This window comes from Pelobates fuscus, chromosome 5 (assembly GCF_036172605.1).
Source record: "Pelobates fuscus isolate aPelFus1 chromosome 5, aPelFus1.pri, whole genome shotgun sequence".
Taxonomy (NCBI): Eukaryota; Metazoa; Chordata; class Amphibia; order Anura; family Pelobatidae; genus Pelobates; species Pelobates fuscus.
The window spans coordinates 327,971-349,429 of record NC_086321.1 but is presented as its reverse complement, the minus strand read 5'-3'; the positions used below and the strand labels follow the sequence as shown (position 1 = coordinate 349,429).

Sequence of the window (21,459 nt, the reverse complement as noted above, 5' to 3'; positions counted from 1 at the left end):
GGGTATACCTGGGGGGGCGGTGTATAGCGCTGGGTATACCTGGGGGGGGCGGTGTATAGCGCTGGGTATACCTGGGGGGGCGGTGTATAGCGCTGGGTATACCTGGGGGGGCGGTGTATAGCGCTGGGTATACCTGGGGGGGCGGTGTATAGCGCTGGGTATACCTGGGGGGGCGGTGTATAGCGCTGGGTATACCTGGGGGGGCGGTGTATAGCGCTGGGTATACCTGGGGGGGGCGGTGTATAGCGCTGGGTATACCTGGGGGGGCGGTGTATAGCGCTGGGTATACCTGGGGGGGCGGTGTATAGCGCTGGGTATACCTGGGGGGGCGGTGTATAGCGCTGGGTATACCTGGGGGGCGGTGTATAGCGCTGGGTATACCTGGGGGGGCGGTGTATAGCGCTGGGTATACCTGGGGGGGGCGGTGTATAGCGCTGGGTATACCTGGGGGGGCGGTGTATAGCGCTGGGTATACCTGGGGGGGCGGTGTATAGCGCTGGGTATACCTGGGGGGGGCGGTGTATAGCGCTGGGTATACCTGGGGGGGCGGTGTATAGCGCTGGGTATACCTGGGGGGGCGGTGTATAGCGCTGGGTATACCTGGGGGGGGGCGGTGTATAGCGCTGGGTATACCTGGGGGGGCGGTGTATAGCGCTGGGTATACCTGGGGGGGCGGTGTATAGCGCTGGGTATACCTGGGGGGGGCGGTGTATAGCGCTGGGTATACCTGGGGGGGCGGTGTATAGCGCTGGGTATACCTGGGGGGGCGGTGTATAGCGCTGGGTATACCTGGGGGGGCGGTGTATAGCGCTGGGTATACCTGGGGGGGGCGGTGTATAGCGCTGGGTATACCTGGGGGGCGGTGTATGGCGCTGGGTATACCTGGGGGGGGCGGTGTATAGCGCTGGGTATACCTGGGGGGCGGTGTATAGCGCTGGGTATACCTGGGGGGGGCGGTGTATGGCGCTGGGTATACCTGGGGGGCGGTGTATGGCGCTGGGTATACCTGGGGGGGGCGGTGTATGGCGCTGTCAGTAGCTGTGGCGCTGTCTCCGGACGATCAGTCACTTCCTGATTCTCTTCCAACACAACACTAATGACGTCACCCTGGGAAACCCGCCGCAAAGCATGACGGGAGGAGACAGCCCCCTCACTGCCACCGGGTATAACATTCTGATATCAGATACAGCACGCCCCCTGACAGAAACCCCCCTGCTGACAGAACCCCCCCCTCTGCTGACAGAACCCCCCCCCCCCCCTGACAGAAACCCCCGCTGACAGGACCCCCCCTGCTGACAGAACCCCCCCCACCCACCCCCCCCTGACAGAACCCCCCGCTGACAGAACCCCCCCCCCCGACAGAAACCCCCCTGCTGACAGGACCCCCCCTGACAGAACCCCCTGCTGACAGAACCCCCCCTGACAGAACCCCCCCTGCTGACAGAACCCCCCCCCCCCTTACAGAACCCCCCCCTGCTGACAGAACCCCCTGCTGACAGGACCCCCCCTGCTGACAGAACCCCCCCCCCCAACCCCCCCCTGACAGAACCCCCCGCTGACAGGACCCCCCTGCTGACAGAACCCCCCCACCCCCCCCTGACAGAACCCCCCGCTGACAGAACCCCCCCCCCGACAGAAACCCCAGAACCCCCCCCCGACAGAAACCCCCCTGCTGACAGGACCCCCCCTGACAGAACCCCCTGCTGACAGAACCCCCCCTGACAGAACCCCCCCTGCTGACAGAACCCCCCGCTGACAGGACCCCCCCTGCTGACAGAACCCCCCCCCCCTGACAGAAATCACCCCTGACAGGACCCCCCTTGACAAACCCCCGCTGACAGGACCCCCCCTGCTGACAGAAACACCCCCTGCTGACAGAATCCCCCCTGACAAACCCCCTGACAGAACCCCCCTCTGACAGACCCCCCCTCCCTGACAGAACCCACTCGCTGACAGAACCCCCCTGCATGACAGAACCCCCCTGCTGACAGAACCCCCCTGCTGACAGAACCCCCCTGCTGACAGAACCCCCCCTGCTGACAGAACCCCCCCTGCTGACAGAACCCCCCTGCTGACAGAACCCCCTGCTGACAGAACTCCCCCCTGCTGACAGAACTCCCCCCTGCTGACAGAACTCCCCCATGCTGACAGAACCTCCCCTGCTGACAGAACCCCCCTGCTGACAGAACCCCCCCCATGACAGAACCCCCCGCTGACAGGACCCCCCCTGCTGACAGAACCCCCCCTGCTGACAGAACCCCCCTGACAGAACCCCCTGCTGACAGAATCCCCCCCGACAGAACTCCCCCCTGCTGACAGAACCCCCCCTGACAGAACTCCCCCCTGCTGACAGAACCTCCCCCCCTGCTGACAGAACCCCCCCCCTGCTGGACAGAACCCCCCCCTGCTGACAGAACCCCCCCCTGCTGACAGAACCCCCCCTGCTGACAGAACCCCTGCTGACAGAAACCCCCCCTGCTGACAGAACCCCCCCCGAGCTGACAGAACCCCCCCCCTGCTGACAGAACCCCCCTGCTGACAGAACCCCCCCTGCTGACAGAACACCCTGCTGACAGAACACCCTGCTGACAGAACCCCCCCTGACAGAACTCCCCCCTGCTGATAGAACCCTCCCTGCTGACAGAACCCCCCCCCTGACAACCCCCCGCTGACAGGCCCCCCCTGCTGACAGAACACCCCCCCCCTGCTGACAGAACCCCCCCCCCCTGCTGACAGAACCCCCCCCCTGCTGACAGAACCCCCCCTGCTGACAGAACCCCCCCTGCTGACAGAACCCCCTGCTGACAGAATCCCCCCTGACAGAACTCCCCCTGCTGACAGAACCCCCCTGCTGACAGAACCCCCCACTGACAGAACCCCCCCGCTGACAGAACCCCCCCCCTTACAGAACCCCCCCTGCTGACAGAACCCCCCTGCTGACAGAACCCCCCCGCTGACAGAACCCCCCTGCTGACAGAATCCCCCTGCTGACAGAACCCCCCTGCTGACAGAACCCCCCCTGCTGACAGAACCCCCCTGCTGACAGAACCCCCCTGCTGACAGAACCCCCCTGTTGACAGAACCCCCCCTGCTGACAGAACCCCCCCGACAGAACCCCCCCCGACAGAATCCCCCCGCTGACAGAACGCCCCTGCTGACAGAAATAGTAATAATTACTGTAACGGAGCTCCGTGTACTCCGACCGAGTACCCTCCGTTAATGGACGCTTCCTAGCTTGCGCCGAGGACCACAAGCACCGCACTGGACACCACAACCACCGCACACTCCACAACGCCGTAGCTTAACTGGAGCTGCGCCGTCTTCCTTCCACCCTGGACCAGTTTCTGTCCTCCATGACCGTGTGGGGAAGACCTCAGGAACCAGAACAAGTGATTAAAGCTCAAGGGAGTATGTAGCACATAGCAATCCCCAATGTGATATAGCAGTTCCCTCCAAGAACGAGACGGGGCTACGTTTTGAAGGGTCAAGTAGAACTGAGGACTGGAACACCCAGCCTGCTTTTTATTACAAAAAGGTACACACAGGACACACCCAGGGGGAGGTATAAAACAACCAATAACATAATAGTACATAGAAAATAGAGTGTACTGGCGCTACTTATGGAAAGATGGGTAGTCGTTGTATAACACCGCAAAACACAGCCGCTATAACACCAAAATCTTATCTTAAAACAAAGTATAGAAAGGTGTAGGTGAAGCGCTAGTAATATGTAACCCGGAATATAAAGCAATACCTCTACCTTAGAGTATTTTAATACAGGAGTCCCAATGGAGGTATGTTGTACCTTAAAAACAAAAGGCAAAATAACCACACATAGTGTATACTGATATGAATAAGTGGTGTATAAAAAATAGGGAAATATGCCCACTCACACTTTCAGGAGCTAATTATGTATAGCTCACTGTAATCGCCTGTAGGGTCCCTTCTTGGGTGGTTCCTTTTGTCACTTGTTTTCTAGATTAAAACACAGACATCTAAGGTGCAATATTGTGGGTTCCAGTAGTGATATTCAAAAAGTAAAATATGTACTTACAAACCCAGAGCCCTCCACATCGGCTCTGGTCTGAGGGTGTATGTAGTTAAGGACTACAAGCCTTCTTTGTAAAAATAGCAGGAGATGCCACAAGTGGTATAAAAATAATAAACAATTTGTTGTATCATATATTAAAAAAGTATTAATAATATAATATAAAATCAATACATAAAATACCACTAAAATGGCCAAAAAAAGTCCAATGTCAAAGTCTCTTTCCTCACAAGGTCCCCAGGACGCGTTTCGCCAATCTGGCTTCTTCAACTGGTGTTTGGAGAAAAATCTTTGTTCCTTCTTTGGACCGGCTCCTGCTATAAGTACCCCTTCGTGGGTACTGTGATTGATTTCCGGCTTGTTGAATCGCGGGAGTTCACCATGGAAACGGTGACGCCCTGCGTTCCAAGCCTCGCTTACAGTTCGTCTTTTGATCCGCCCGTCACTTCCGGTTTCCGTCTATGTGCCGATACGTCATCACTATGTGCTCGGCACTCACGATCTCTGCATTGTCGGTTGGCATGGCAACGGGGGAATTGGTACACATAATAACATATAATTACATTCTTATATTAAACACATTTGCTTTATATCTTTTGAATAAATGGTCTCTCTTTCGTCTCTCAATTTGGTATATTGCTCCTAAACTCCAACCTTTCCCATAGGGATATTGTTACTATTTACAAAAGATTAGAGTTTAGCATTGGGGGGTAATCCAGACCCTAAAAGTTTCAATTTAAACAAATCTCTATATGAGAAAGAATTAGAAATATTGTAGGGGATAGTACAGTCTATAGGCACTCAAATTCAATAATACAATAGATAAAACCATTATCTACAAATTCAGCTGTGCTGATGTGCTGCATAAAAGAAAAAAGAATAGTGGTTTAAAAAGTTCTCAAATACGGTCATAAGAAATAGAGAGAGAAGGGTAGAGTCTGCATTCACATTTTAAAAACCTGTCATCCTAAAATCCTTACTTTAAAAAATGGCACATCTCAAAATCTGCATTGAGACCGTAAGGGATTAAGGTGTTTAATTTAAAAATCCATTCCATTTCGTTTTTACTCATCTTGGTATTAAAGTCGCCTCCTCTCCAATCTCTTTCTAATTGTTTTATACCTATACATTTAGAGTTTTTTGTTTCACAATTATGGTATCTTTTATAGTGTGCAGAAACGCTATGGTTCTCAAAACCGTTAGTGATGTTTCTGCCATGCTCTTCTATGCGGATATGTAATGCCCTTGTGGTTTTTCCAATATAGTATAATCCACAAGGACATATCATTAAATAAATTAAATTATTGGAATAACAGGTTAAAAGGTCTTTTATTTGATATTCTTTTCCATCTTTATTTGTAAAGCTTTTTATATGTCTTTTTTTATTTGTTGTCCTCCTGCATGCCAAACAGCTTCCACACCCATAAAAACCTTTATCTGTATTTAAGAATGTTCTGTTATTCTTTTTTTCTTTTATAAAGCTAGATGTGAGGGTGGTACGGAGATTTTTAACTCCTCTATGGATAAAGTGTGGTTTTTCTGGGAGAAATTCCTTTACTGCCAGATCCTGCAGAAGGATGGGCTTTCTAACTTTATGGTTATCTGTGCTGTAGTTACATATGAAAGGCATTTCTTTTAACTCATTTTCTTTTTTCTCTCTATATTTCAAAAGGCCTTCTCTTTCTATTTCCTCCACTTCTTTTCTAGTTGTTTCCAGTTTAAGTTCCTCATAGCCTTTATCTATAAAATCCTGTTTAATTGTGTCAGATTGTATTTCAAAGGTTGAGAGATCTGTGCAGTTTCGGCGTATACGGAGGAATTGTCCTGGTTGCAACATAATAGTACAGCCCACAGTTTCCCTCCCCTCTGCTTGGGAGATAATTGAGTTTCCTACTATATCTACTCAATTATCTCCAAGCTAAAACTTACACATGTTTATACATTTTTATAACTTTATGATTTTACATAGTACATGAATAAAACTTAAATTTTTATAATCAATCCATTCAGGGGAACAACATATTAAAAAATGGCACGAATCAGACCAGGGGTTCAAAAGTTAAGGGAAAGTCCTTTGTGACTAAATGAAGCATGGCTTTCCGGCTCAGACCAGTTTTACAGAGCCCTCTCTCCTGGAGAAGTAATCCAATTACCTCCCAGGGCAGAGACAGACTCCATTGAGCACATGGTTGCAAAAAGACATAAACACTTTAAAATACATAAAGTCCCCTTTTACACATAACACACAGACATTTCACATATCCCCAGATAGCTTGGATCTGAGCGCACAAAACTACCAAATAGCGCGCAGATCCTATTCATACAGTTCAATTGCCATGGAGCTAAAGTCTTTCCCATAGTCTTTCATTATATGAATAGGCTCCATGGCATAGCTATCTGGGGTATCACCGCTCACACTGGGCAAGTACCGAATGACCCCACTGTATTTAAAGGGCCAGAATGAGTGACATGCACTCTGTTAGGGCCGAATACTGTTTTTAAAGGGCCCAATCTTCCAGGGCCATAGTCGCAGGGGAGGAGGCAGGCAAGCAGGCCTCTCCAGGACAAAGTGGCGAAGGGCACTTCATCACACATCTCCCCTTTGGGGGGAAGACTAACCAGGCACCTGACCTTCTGTCGGTCAGTGCCTCCGTTAGTCGATCCACCAACTCACAATAAACAGATGTCAGAGTAGCCCCCCCACAACAACAAAGTACAAGAGCAGCCCACCCACAACAAACAGTTACTGCAACTGGGTATTTTGCTGTGGTGATGGGGTAACACGCTGAGGGGACTTGAAGGGCAGAGGCCAGCGGCGCTCTGCCCTGATGCCAGCTCTTCTGCTGGGATAGCCTGCAGGACATTGGGCTCTGGACCAGGGACAAAGGTAGGGCAGAGGCCGACTGCACTCTGCCCAGCTGCCAGCTCTTCTGCTGGGGTGCTGGGAACATAGCCTGGCCCCTCCTCCTGTTGTCCCTGTGAGGGTAGTTGGAGATCTGGACATGCTGTCCAGCATCCCTGTAGGTCAGGCACAGAGACCACGGTTCCATCTGCGCCGTCTGGGAGATTGGTGTCTCCCCTTGTTAGGGTAAGCTGCCGCTGGGGAGAGAGGGTGCTGCGCTCCTCTCCCTGAAACACAAGCTGCCGCTGGGGAGGAAGGACGACACCTTCAGCTCCCTGGGGTACACACTGCCGCTGGGGAGGAAGGACGACACCTTCAGCTCCCTGGGGTACACACTGCCGCTGGGGGGGAAGGACGACACCTTCGGCCCCCTGGGGTTCACACTTCCGCTGGGGAGGAAGGACGACACCTTCAGCTCCCTGGGGTACACACTGCCGCTGGGGGGGGAAGGACGACACCTTCTGCCCCTTGGGGTCACACTGCCGCTGGGGAGGAAGGACGACACCTTCAGCTCCCTGGGGTACACACTGCCGCTGGGGGGGGAAGGACGACACCTTCGGCCCCCTGGGGTTCACACTGCCGCTGGGGAGGAAGGACGACACCTTCAGCTCCCTGGGGTACACACTGCCGCTGGGGGGGAAGGACGACACCTTCGGCCCCCTGGGGTTCACACTGCCGCTGGGGAGGAAGGACGACAACTTCGGCTCCCTGGGGTACACACTGCCGCTGGGGAGGAAGGACAACACCTTCAGCTCCCTGGGGTACACACTGCCGCTGGGGGGGAAGGACGACACCTTCGGCCCCCTGGGGTTCACACTGCCGCTGGGGAGGAAGGCCGACACCCTCAGCTCCCTGGGGTACACACTGCCGCTGGGGGGGAAGGACGACACCTTCGGCCCCCTGGGGTTCACACTGCCGCTGGGGAGGAAGGATGACACCTTCGCTCCCTGAGGTTCACACTGCCGCTGGGGGGGAAGAACGACACCTTCGGCCCCCTGGGGTACACACTGCCGCTGGGGGGGAAGGACGACACCTTCAGCTCCCTGGGGTACACACTGCCGCTGGGGAGGAAGGACTACACCTTCGGCCCCCTGGGGTTCACACTGCCGCTGGGGAGGAAGGACGACACCTTCGGCTCCCTGAGGTTCACACTGCCGCTGGGGGGGAAGGACGACACCTTCGGCCCCCTGGGGTACACACTGCCGCTGGGGGGGAAGGACGACACCTTCGGCCCCCTGTAACCCACGCTTTTGCTGGGGCGCAGGGACGGAATACTTCGCTATCTTTGCCCGATATTCTGCTTCCATCTGCAGATACTCTGCCAGTTCTCTCCTCACTTTCGGTACAAGTTCCTCTGTTAGGTGGGGCCCGTAGACAGCCAACCGCCTCTTCAGCATAGCGTCAAGCCGGACGTGACTATACCAATATTCCAGTTTTGCTTGGTGTTCCCAGGATGCTGCTCCTCGCACTAGGGAAGCCATCCCGCCGCTGCCACCAATGTAACGGAACGCCTTCTGTGTACACCGACCGAGTACCCTCCGTTGATGGACGCTTCCTAGCTTGCGCCGAGGACCACAAGCACCGCACTGGACACCACAACCACCGCACACTCCACAACGCCGTAGCTTAACTGGAGCCGCGCCGTCTTCCTTCCACCCTGGACCAGTTTCTGTCCTCCAGGACCGTGTGGGGAAGACCTCTCCTCCAGGAGAGTGTATCAAGAACCAGAACAAGTGATTAAAGCTCAAGGGAGTATGTAGCACATAGCAATCCCCAATGTGATATAGCAGTTCCCTCCAAGAACGAGACGGGGCTACGTTTTGAAGGGTCAAGTAGAACTGAGGACTGGAACACCCAGCCTGCTTTTTATTACAAAAAGGTACAAACAGAACACACCCAGGGGGAGGTATAAAACAACCAATAACATAATAGTACAGCCCACAGTTTCCCTCCCCTCTGCTTGAGAGATAATTGAGTTTCCTACTATATCTACTCAATTATCTCCAAGCTAAAAATTACACATTTTTATACATTTTTATAAATTTATGATTTTACATAGCACATGAATAAAACTTACATTTTTATAATCAATCCATTGGCACGAATCAGACCAGGGGTTCAAAAGTTAAGGGAAAGTCCTTTGTGACTAAATGAAGCATGGCTTTCCGGCTCAGACCAGTTTTACAGAGCCCTCTCTCCTGGAGAAGTAATCCAATTACCTCCCAGGGCAGAGACAGACTCCATTGAGCACATGGTTGCAAAAAGACATAAACACTTTAAAATACATAAAGTCCCCTTTTACACATAACACACAGACATTTCACATATCCCCAGATAGCTTGGATCTGAGCGCACAAAACTACCGAATAGCGCGCAGATCCTATTCATACAGTTCAATTGCCATGGAGCTAAAGTCTTTCCCATAGTCTTTCATTATATGAATAGGCTCCATGGCATAGCTATCTGGGGTATCACCGCTCACACAGGGCAAGTACCGAATGACCCCACTGTATTTAAAGGCCAGAATGAGTGACATGCACTCTGTTAGGGCCGAATACTGTTTTTAAAGGGCCCAATCTTCCAGGGCCATAGTCGCAGGGGAGGAGGCAGGCAAGCAGGCCTCTCCAGGACAAAGTGGCGAAGGGCACTTTGTCACAATTACTGACAGAACACCCCCTGCTGACACAAATAGTAATAATTACCGACAGAACACCCCCTGCTGACAGAAATAGTAATAATTACTGACAGAATCCCCTCAGGATCCATATTAATTACTGACAAAATCCCCTCAGGATCCGTATTAATTACTGACACAATCCCCTCAGGATCCATATTAATTACTGACACAATCCCCTCAGGATCCATATTAATTACTGACACAATCCCCTCAGGATCCATATTAATTACTGACACAATCCCCTCAGGATCCATATTAATTACTGACACAATCCCCTCAGGATCCATATTAATTACTGACACAATCCCCTCAGGATCCGTATTAATTACTGACACAATCCCCTCAGGATCCATATTAATTACGGACACAATCCTCTCAGGATCCATATTAATTACTGACACAATCCCCTCAGGATCCGTATTAATTACTGACAAAATCCCCTCAGGTTCCGTATTAATTACTGACAGAATTCCCTCAGGATCCATATTAATTACTGACACCATCCCCTCAGGATCCGTATTAATTACTGACACAATCCCCTCAGGATCCATATTAATTACTGACACAATCCCCTCAGGATCCATATTAATTACTGACACAATCCCCTCAGGATCCGTATTAATTACTGACACAATCCCCTCAGGATCCATATTAATTACTGACACAATCCCCTCAGGATCCATATTATTTACTGACACAATCCCCTCAGGATCCGTATTAATTACTGACACAATCCCCTCAGGATCCGTATTAATTACTGACACCATCACCTCAGGATCCATATTAATTACTGACACAATCCCCTAAGGATCCGTATTAATTACTGACACAATCCCCTCAGGATCCATATTAATTACTGACACAATCCCCTCAGGATCCATATTAATTACTGACACAATCCCCTCAGGATCCGTATTAATTACTGACACAATCCCCTCAGGATCCATATTAATTACTGACACAATCCCCTCAGGTTCCGTATTAATTACTGACACAATCCCCTCAGGATCCATATTAATTACTGACACAATCCCCTCAGGATCCATATTAATTACTGACACCATCACCTCAGGATCCATATTAATTACTGACAGAATCCCCTCAGGATCCGTATTAATTACTGACACAATCCCCTCAGGATCCATATTAATTACTGACAGAATCCCCTCAGGATCCATATTAATTACTGACAGAATCCCCTCAGGATCCATATTAATTACTGACACAATCCCCTCAGGATCCATATTAATTACTGACACCATCACCTCAGGATCCATATTAATTACTGACACAATCCCCTCAGGATCCATATTAATTACTGACAGAATCCCCTCAGGATCCATATTAATTACTGACACCATCACCTCAGGATCCATATTAATTACTGACAGAATCCCCTCAGGATCCATATTAATTACTGACACAATCCCCTCAGGATCCGTATTAATTACTGACACAATCCCCTCAGGATCCATATTAATTACTGACACAATCCCCTCAGGATCTGTATTAATTACTGACACAATCCCCTCAGGATCTGTATTAATTACTGACACAATCCCCTCAGGATCCATATTAATTACTGACACCATCACCTCAGGATCCATATTAATTACTGACAGAATCCCCTCAGGATCCATATTAATTACTGACACAATCCCCTCAGGATCCGTATTAATTACTGACACAATCCCCTCAGGATCCATATTAATTACTGACACAATCCCCTCAGGATCTGTATTAATTACTGACACAATCCCCTCAGGATCCGTATTAATTACTGACACAATCCCCTCAGGATCCGTATTAATTACTGACACAATCCCCTCAGGATCCATATTAATTACTGACACAATCCCCTCAGGATCTGTATTAATTACTGACACAATCCCCTCAGGATCCGTATTAATTACTGACACAATCCCCTCAGGATCCGTATTAATTACTGACACAATCCCCTCAGGATCTGTATTAATTACTGACAAAATCCCCTCAGGTTCCGTATTAATTACTGACAGAATTCCCTCAGGATCCGTATTAATTACTGACACAATCCCCTCAGGATCCATATTAATTACTGACACAATCCCCTCAGGTTCCGTATTAATTACTGACAGAATTCCCTCAGGATCCGTATTAATTACTGACACAATCCCCTCAGGATCCATATTAATTACTGACAGAATTCCCTCAGGATCCATATTAATCTGCTCTATTTCATTGTCTGCCTACCTTTAAGTCCTCAGAAATAATCATCCCTAAATCCCTTTCCTCAGATGTTGAGGTTAGGACTCTATCAAATATTCTGTACTCTGCCCTTGGATTTTTACGTCCAAGATGCATTATCTTGCACTTATCCACATTAAATCTCAGTTGCCACAACTCTGACCATTTTTCTAGTTTACCTAAATCATTTGCCATTTGGCTTATCCCTCCTGGAACATCAACCCTGTTACATATCTTAGTATCATCTGCAAAAAAACACACCTTACCATCAAGACCTTCTGCAATATCACTAATAAAAATATTAAAGAGAATGGGTCCAAGTACAGATCCCTGAAGTACCCCACTGGTGACAAGCCCATGCTTTGAATATACTCGATTGACTACAACCCTCTGTTGCCTGTCACTCAGCCACTGCCTTACCCATTCAACAGTATTGGAATCCAAACTTAAAAAGACCACCATAGGCACACAGACCACTTCAGCTCAATGAAGTGGTCTGGTTGCCAGTTCCCCTCTAGTTTTAACCCTACAGCTGAAAACATAGCAGTTATTCCAGCTTCTAGTGGCTGTCTCACTGACAGCCACTAGAGACCGCTTCCGTGATTCTCACTGTAAAAATCACAGTGTGAAGACGCTGACGTCCATAGGAAAGCATTGAGAAAGGAGAAAGGTAAGTGGCTGAAGGGGTTTTAACATCACCATGATGATAACTTCCCCTTTTATCCTCAACTAGTAGATTATCTAACTCTTCTATTTGTCCTGGGGGCCTATAAATCACACCTACACGAGTTACTGTGTGATTACCAAATTCTAACGTAACCCAAACTGACTCTATGTTCGCCTCACTAACTTTTATTAGGCTAGATTTTATGCTGTCCTTCACATACAGGGCCACCCCTCCCCCTTTCCTGCCTTCTCTGCCTTTTCTATATAAAGAGTACCCTGGTATTGCTATGTCCCAGTCATTTTTCTCATTATACCATGTCTCAGTAACAGCGACTAAACCTACACTATCAGTTGCAATTATTGCCACAAGTTCATGGATCTTATTCCCTAAACTGCGAGCATTTGTAGACATGACTCTAAGCTTATCATTTTTTTACACACTTGCTACAGGCACATTCTGTCCTTGTTTTGGGGGGCAATTGGATTGATGTTTTAACACCCTTTTGCCCCCCCCTCCCCCCTAGCTTAAATACATCCATGAAACCTCATTGGAAGCCAAGTCATTTGTCCCTAGATGGACAAGTACATCCAATTCCCCTTCCTGCTTTGCTCGCTTAACAATGTTACAAATACGTCTCCTGTAAGTAACTCCAGGAAGACATCTCACATGACCTCTATTGTCCAGCTCCACACCTCTTATGAGAGAATCACCCAACAACAACTGCTTTCTATTAGGCCTCACCAAGCCTGTCTCCATAATACCACTACACTTGGTGCCTGAGCCTGTCTCCACAACACCACTACACTCGTTGTCTGAGCCTGTCTCCACGACACCACTACACTCTGTGCCTGAGCCTGTCTTCACTACACTCAGTACCTGAGCCTGTCCCCACAACACCACTACACTCAGTGCCTGAGCCTGTCTGCACAACACCACTACACTCGTTGCCTGAGCCTGTCTCCACGACACCACTACACTCTGTGCCTGAGCCTGTCTTCACTACACTCAGTGCCTGAGCCTGTCCCCACAACACCACTACACTGGAGCCTGAGCCTGTCTCCACAACACCACTACACTCAGTGCCTGAGCCTGTCTCCACAACACCACTACACTCTGTACCTGAGCCTGTCTTCACTACACTCAGTGCCTGAGCCTGTCCCCACAACACCACTACACTGGAGCCTGAGCCTGTCTCCACAACACCACTACACTCAGTGCCTGAGCCTGTCTCCACAACACCACTACACTCAGTGCCTGAGCTTGTCTACATAACATCACTGCACCTGGTGCCTAAGCCTGTCTCCATAACACCATTACACTCTGAAAGTGCAGAAAATTAATTATGTAGAGCAACAGACTGTGCAATATACCTTTTATCCACAACTCTAAGTCTACCAGATCCTACAGTAATCCATCTGCCATTCCTAGTATGTCTCTGCGCCAGTGGCTTTGCAACAGTTCCTACCTGAGTTTGTTTACTGGATAATTTAACTTAAAATAACTTAAGATTATGAGTCGTGAAGTGTGTGTATGAGGAGTGGAGCGTATGCAGTCTAGCCTGGTGCTCCCTCTTGAGTATTTGATCTTAACATGTATAGCTTGGAGGTGTCACATCCTGTTATGTTCTGCGGAGATGTCTGGCCTTGGCTTCTGGTATCCAGTACTCGTTTTACAATTCTTGTTTAGTTTTACTTGGTTTTTCTGGTTTTCTATTCCATGTCTGGTTTTCTTTATGCTGGATTTTCTGGGTTCATTCCTGTATTCCGTTCCTGGAATTCCCAGTCTATTGGATTGCTTTAAATGTTTGGTTTTTGTTGCCACACCCGTTCCTTTCCCATTTATCCTTTTGTTTCTGTTTGTTCCTGCAGGCAGTTGCTTCAAGTCCTCTGCCCTTTCTTGCAGGTAAGTGCTGTGTGTGTTTTATTATTGTTTATTTAGTCATGCATATCTAGGTAGATAGGAACCCACCGTAATTGGAGAACATTGATGCAGTGGTGGGCTACATACATCTTGGCCATTTATGTATGTCTAAATCTCTAATGTTTATTGCACATATTGGTACTTAGTTATGTCTCCTCTTGCTTTGCCTTGCATCTCTGTCTTGTTTTATTTTGTCTTGTATTCCCAGTTCATGTACAGCCCTGTCCTGCCCTGTTCATGTTTCCCTCATGTCTTGTGTACATGTTCTGGGTTCTGCTTTCTATCCTGCTCTGATTCTGGGTTCTCCTAGTTTTGTCTTGTTTTCTTGTTAGGTGCCTGTCCAAGTCTTGCCTTGTTTCTGTACTGGATACAAATCGGTTGCAGAGCCCCCCTATCCAGTTCCTGGGAGGTCTGCATATCAAGCTCCTAGCTCTTGGGATCCGCAGAAGCTGCATCAGGGCCTTGGTATGTGGCCGCACAAACGCTGGTGCTCAACACCAGGGGGTGTGCGTTTACCCAGCACAAGGCCCTACTTATCCACTACCACATTGAAGACTCCCATCATCAGTAGGCACTCAGGGGTCTTGGTCTCTGTACCGCCACCCATGACAGTAGGAAAGACGAGACTGGGGATATGATAGAAACATTTAAATACATAAAGGGAATCAACACAGTAAAGGAAGTTCAGGCAGAAGGAGATTCAGGCAGTCGCCACCAAGGCACAGGCCACAGAAGGCACTTTACGAGAGGGACAAGCCATGCTCAACGAATCGTTCCTCCAGTTTCAAAGTAACCAGCACTCGATGCTCATACAACTAACGACGGAGGATCGTCACCGCCGCAACCATGTGAAATCCCGCGGCGATAACTGCGGATGAATTGCCTCACTATATCCGGAGGCGATTGGCCACTATATTACCGCCAGGGATGGCCTAGAACATGACCATGGGAAGGCCCCTCAGAGTTGCCGGAAACCCCAAAAATACAACCTCCACGCAGCAAGATGTTATATTGAAATGCACCTCTTATGCAGATCAAATCTGCATCATGTCTGCCCTACGGGGCAAAATTCCTGTGCAATGCGAGGACTCACAACTCTCGTTTTATCAAGACCTCTCCAAGGCTACCCTGCAATGGTATAGTGCCATGGCACCTTTTACAACTCAACTATGTACGGCGGGAATACCCTACCGATGGGGACCCTTAGGCATCCTACAAGTGACCTGAAATGGGACAGTTCATATTCTCCGATCCAAAGAAAAAATCCCTGCAATGTTGACCAGCATGGGCCTTGTTACAGACCCTGCTACAGACAATTTCCCCATTGCTTTACTTTCTGTTTTTCCCCTTTTTGTCACAGCCCAAGACCTGGTTTCAAGCATGGTTTCGTATCCAAAACCCACGAATGGATTTAAAGTACCGAACACCGGACCACCTTGGTGTATAATTAATGGATATTTTAGCTCCCAGCTTGATTCCAGCCGTTCGCATGGTTCAGCACGAATCCTTTGTGTAAAGTATAGGTGGCCGCCATTTTGGGACTTTGCACGTGTTCGCGGCCATCTTACGCACGAACAGCGGTGTTTGCCAGTAATCGTCTGGAACTAAAAACGGAGACGTATACAGGCGAACACCGCTGAGACCTCCAGGATAACGTAACTTCGTGCTGGACCTACCGAACGACCAGCCGTTCGGTAGAAAGATTCCATCTCACATGAGGATTGTAGCGAACCCTGAGATAACTGTGGATTGCAAGGGTTTCGTGGAGTTTTAACGTGCGAACGGAGACCGACCGCAAGGCCAAAACTTGTGGAACTAATTTTGGCCAGAAAGTCTGTGCGGTCGGTCAAAACTTCAAAGAGCCATAACTCCCGAACCCTGTAACCGAATGGGCTGGATTTTGAATATGTGGTTCCCCTGAACCAGGACTATCTGGGGATACCGGATTTAAAGCTGCACCCCCTATTTTTGGGGTACATCTAAAACTTGGTTAAATACTGTATGTGTTAATTATGTTAAATGTTTGTCTGAGGGGAGGGGACGTAGGGGTTGTACCATGTATATGATTGGTGATTTTATGCCTCCCCCTGGGTGTATTCTTTTTGTATCCAACTGTAATAAAAAGCAGGCTGGGTGTTCCAGCTCTCAGTTCTCGTTTGACCTTCAAATCGCAGCCCTGACTCGTTTTGTGGGCAGAAGGGTATCCTAGCTGTACTATAGCTAGTGGGATTATTCTACATTTTCAGGACTCGCATGGAATACTAAGGAAAGCAGCTTCTCCTCTTCTCAGCAATAGGAATCCAGAATAACTAAGCGGTCCAGCTTTCAGCAAGACTGAGGGTAACCGTAACAGGCCTCACACCACAGGCACCAGCACAACCTGCCCCAGCCAGCACAGTAACCTGGGACCTGGCTACAGTCGAGCCATTTACCCCGAGAGCGGGCACTTCGAATTCTCACATGACCCGACAAAACGAAAGTTGACATCGGCTTTACCATGCCCTGGAACTGTTACTTCACCTAGTAATTGTTTTCTCTCTTTTTTTTTTCTTTTTAATCTTAAGTTCTGAACACAAATCTTATATCTTTAAAATTACATGCTAACATGTACGTTAGATAAAGGACCGCCTTCCTATCTGGAGGAAACCCAGCTTACACACCCATGCAGCTATAACAGAAAATCTGGTCGGAGGTACACAACTAAGTCACCACCCCCCTGCGGCCACCTTGGTTAGGGGCATTTCCTATGTTTGCATACGCCATGTAACCTGCTCACTACCTGGGTCTCTGTGCATCAGTTAACACTCTCACATGCTCGGCATTATGCCCACAACAGCAAGTGCCACATACCCCACTCCATGCTAACACCTGTTGTATGAGGAAGCATTCTCATTTGGACCGAAATAAAGCCACTTAAAACACACGGACCATACAGGCCTCCCTACCTCCTCTCCCACTTTTTTTTTTAAATGCAACCCACGCTTCAGGCTCAGTATACCATCTTCACTGCACACTAACACGACCGTGCTACTGACATGTTATTGTCCGTTATGTCTATTAATGAAAAAAGTGCTGCTTCCTCATGTGCCAAATATATGTAACCATCTGTTTTATGCTCTCTTGGCCACACTGGCACCATTGTTATTACGTGCAGTGCAAAAATAAAGAATTGAAAAAGAAGAAAAACTACAACAACAAGAGGTCATAGCCTTAACCCCTTAAAACCGGAGGACATACTATTATGCCCTATTCTAAGCGGCTCTAAACGCCGCAGGGCACAATAGTACGGCCTCCGTTTTTTTGTTACTTACCCGGCGATCGCGGTTGGGGAGACTCACCTGGGATCCCAGGGGGTCCCCCGCGGCGGATACTCCCTCCTCCGCCGCCGCCCCCCCCCCCCCCCCCCCGGAGGATTTCCAACACCCCAGTGCCTTAATAACATGAACCGGAATGTTTACACTGGAGGCTGTGGATGCCGCTCCTATGCGAAAGGAATGGCCTGAATAGTTTGCTGATTTGAGGCCTAGCTGTGTTAGTAAAGACCTGACGTGGGTCATAAAGGTGGTAGTAGTGAGTACCGAACCTTGTAGAATGAAAAGTGGTTGTGATGGTGGTGCGTTGCTATGCTGGGTATATGAGTCCAGTAGCTTGACGGGCACCACCTGTTGTGAGTAGGATAGTACTTAACCTCTACTGAAGGAGCATGTTGACTGGTTTTGGAATGGGGCAGAGTCAGGATATAATGGTCCATGTGTTTTGTTAAGTGTGAATGAAGCAGGATGTGAGTAGACTGTGTCGTGTTGATGGTGGTGAATTCTCTTGGTCTCAAGAAACCATAAAAGGCTACGTATATTGCTGTTTTAATGACAAGATTTGTGCTGGCGTCAAAAGGTTTTAAATCTAGTAAGTTGGACAAGTCTTTAAAAACTTGAAAATCTATAGGTAGCCTCTGAGCCGTATACGGGGTTCGGATCTTTGGATACCTCTAAGGATATTCTTAACTTGGTAAGAGGACATGAAACTCGAGTTGTTTGGTTGTAGAGTTAGCATGTGATGTTGGATGCCTGTCAGATATAGTTTGATTGTGTTGTATGATAGTTTGAGTTTGAGGTGGCAAAAATAAGCAAACCCCAACAAGGATGTCATGATGAAAGGTTGTAAGATGTTGTGTTCCGAAAGGAATCTTTTAAATAAAATTAAAGCTCTGTCGTAAGTTTTCCTGGTATTAGTGGACAGTGCTAGTTGAGACAATGTTCTGCTATGTTGCATAATAGCGTCTAGTCCATTACTAGATGGTGGAATAGTGGAGTGGTCGTGGCTGTGAGCGCGGCTGACGGGAGTATTTGACGAAAAGCCTGGAATTTAAAACGAGACAAATTGTCAGCAGCCCTGTTACATACACCTGGAACATGAACACAACACAAGAATAAATTATGACATGCAGCCAAACAAGTGAGTTTCCTCAGAAATCTCATAATAGTCTGTGATTTGGAGCGGCCTTTGTTAATAATGTGACAAGTTGCTTGGTTGTCTGAGTAACAACGTACTGACAAACCTGCCCATAAATGCCCCCATGCCACGGCAGCCGCCACGATTGGATAGATTTCAAAAAGAGCTGAGGTAGTGGAAAAACCCTCCAGGTCCTGAACCTCTGAAGGCCAGCTGCCCCAAAGCCATTCGTTCCCAAAAATTGCTGCGAAACCTGTGGTAGATGCCGCGTCTGACCAAATGGTAGGTGAGGAGTCAGACAATTGAGGGAGGAACATACTTTTACCATTCCAGGTGGTTAAAAAAAATTTCCACATGAGTAGGTTTGCCGTTGCTTGGGTATCTAGGGATAACCTGTGCACATCATGTAGAAAAAGTGGGAACATGTAAAGGAGTCGTGATATGAAGGCACGGCCTTGAGGTATGATGCGCATAGCAAAATTGAGTGACCCCAGCAGAGACTGTAGTTCTTTGCGGTTGCAAGTACCGAGTTGTATGTAGAGATTTATGTTCGTGAGAATGTTTTCTACCTTGGTGCGTGGCAGGCTAGCTTGCATGGTGGCTGAGTCTAGTATCATACCCAGGAATGTGATAAAGGTATCTGGCCCTTCGGTCTTGGTGGGGGAGACTGGGACACCCAACTGTTCAAATAGGCTGATGGTTTCCTTGAGGCTACTGGGAGGGGAAATATTCTCCTCTGGCTATATTTAGTAATAACCAGCATAGGGTTGAAGCGAATACGTCTACGGACTACTTTTAGAACCAAAATTTAGACGTGAGAAAAAGTAGTAGTTCCCGGCCCACTTGATGCCATGTAGGTGCCACAGTGTAGGGTGGATAGGCAGTAATTTGAAAGCATTTGTGATATTGGTCTTACTGAGCCATGCTCCGACCCCTGCCTGTATGATAGCCCTAATGGCGTGATCTATGGTGGAATATTGCAGTGAAAATTCCTCAGGGGGTATGAGGGAGTTCGGACTAGGAGTGGCGGAGGTGTGTGGTGCCAATAGATCGATGATAAGTCTCTGTTTATGGGAAGATTTCCCCATGACAATACCGATGGGGTTTGTCCGCCATGTGGTAAAAGGAGGGGACTGGAAAGGCCACAATAGGAAGCCCTCTGCCACTTCCTGGGCTATGAGTGTGTCAACAGCTGTAGGGTTGTGCTGTGCGGACTGTAAATTAGGACATTCCAGGATTCCGGAAGGCATGTGTATGATACCTGTGTGGAATCCTTCTGATAGACCCGAGATGATGAATTCTACCAGATGTCTAGACGGGTGATGTGACAGTAATGTCGTAAGTGTAGAAATGTTTATCGACGTTAAGTATTGTTTAGGATACATTTTATTAGGACACATGGTTTTAGCATGTGCCCTGAAACATTTTAAACATATATGCAATAACCGACATCCACTGTAATTACATGATCCGACATTAAAGTTGTTACATATCTGGGACTTGTCCAGAAACTTGATAGGCCGTCCCAGTTTGTCTGTGGGCGTTTTTTCTATAGTACCAGCGGAACTAGTGCCCTGCGAGGGGGCATGTTCGTTCGCAGTGGTGGGACAGAAATTAGCCGTATGAGCCATAGAGGAGCAGTATGCACAAGCCGGCGTTCTTAGACCTGCAAAGTGTCTGCAGAAAATGACTGTATCTATCTTGCTCCAGTTGGACCTTGTCCCGTACTGGGAAAGCGCCAGCCACTTTAGCAGAAAAGGATCTATGGTAATCATAGAAAGCTGACCCACCATATTTGTTGCCCAGGTTCACCAGCTTGTGCATATACAGATCAAACTCCTCATGCCTGTGTGGATATACTGCACAGATGACATCACGGTAAATACCAAACACCAACACAAACTCAGGGATAGTCAGTTTCCTATTTAGGCGGGCATCCCTGGATTTGACCACCACAGAAATATCGTCATAAGCATAAGTCTTATGTTCCACCACATCCTGGGAGGCAATCAGCAGTGAAGCCAAGTTGATATCTTTACCTTCCAGGATATCTTTTTTGAGGTGCTCAGGGATCATATGGGCAGGGTTAACCTCTTGATCGTCAGAGGTGGTGGCTGGAGAAACTGATTGCAACTCGACCAGTGCTGGGGGGGTCACAGCGGGCGTCTCAGCCATGGTAAGGGCTGAGGTGACCGATTTGAGTTTCTCCAGCCTGGAGTTGACCCTGCTCATAGACGCCATGAGGAATGAAAGCATGCCATGTATATCTCCTGGGTTAGACTGGCTAGTCCCTTCCCTGGCATCAATGTTATCGGTTGAGGTGTGAAGTTATTTGTAGAGTTCCGCTTTTCTTGCTGTTGCGGGGAATGGGATTTGCCGTCTCCTGAGTTCGCTGGTTATGCGAGGGATTGTCCATGATCTGAAGGATGCCGGACTAGCCACCTCTCCTCCCTGTGATGGAGTGTTTGCTCTAGCCGGAGTGCCCGGTAGGGAGAAATCCTCTACCCCGTCTTGAGACATACTAAATGACAAAATATTTGTTAGTGTATGGAACCCCCGGGTTGTACTGG

The 21,459-nt window shown here is 48.6% G+C and overlaps 1 protein-coding gene across 1 annotated transcript in view; it reads right to left on the bottom strand.

The window, feature by feature from the left end:
• CREB3 (cAMP responsive element binding protein 3) overlaps window positions 1–1,094 on the bottom strand; it is a 36,789-nt gene extending 35,695 nt beyond the window's left edge. The window contains exon 1 of the mRNA XM_063453506.1: window positions 1,007–1,094. The gene's annotated coding sequence lies outside the window, so the exon portion shown is untranslated. The remainder of the gene's footprint in view (window positions 1–1,006) is intronic.
• Between the last annotated feature and the right edge of the window lie 20,365 nt (window positions 1,095–21,459).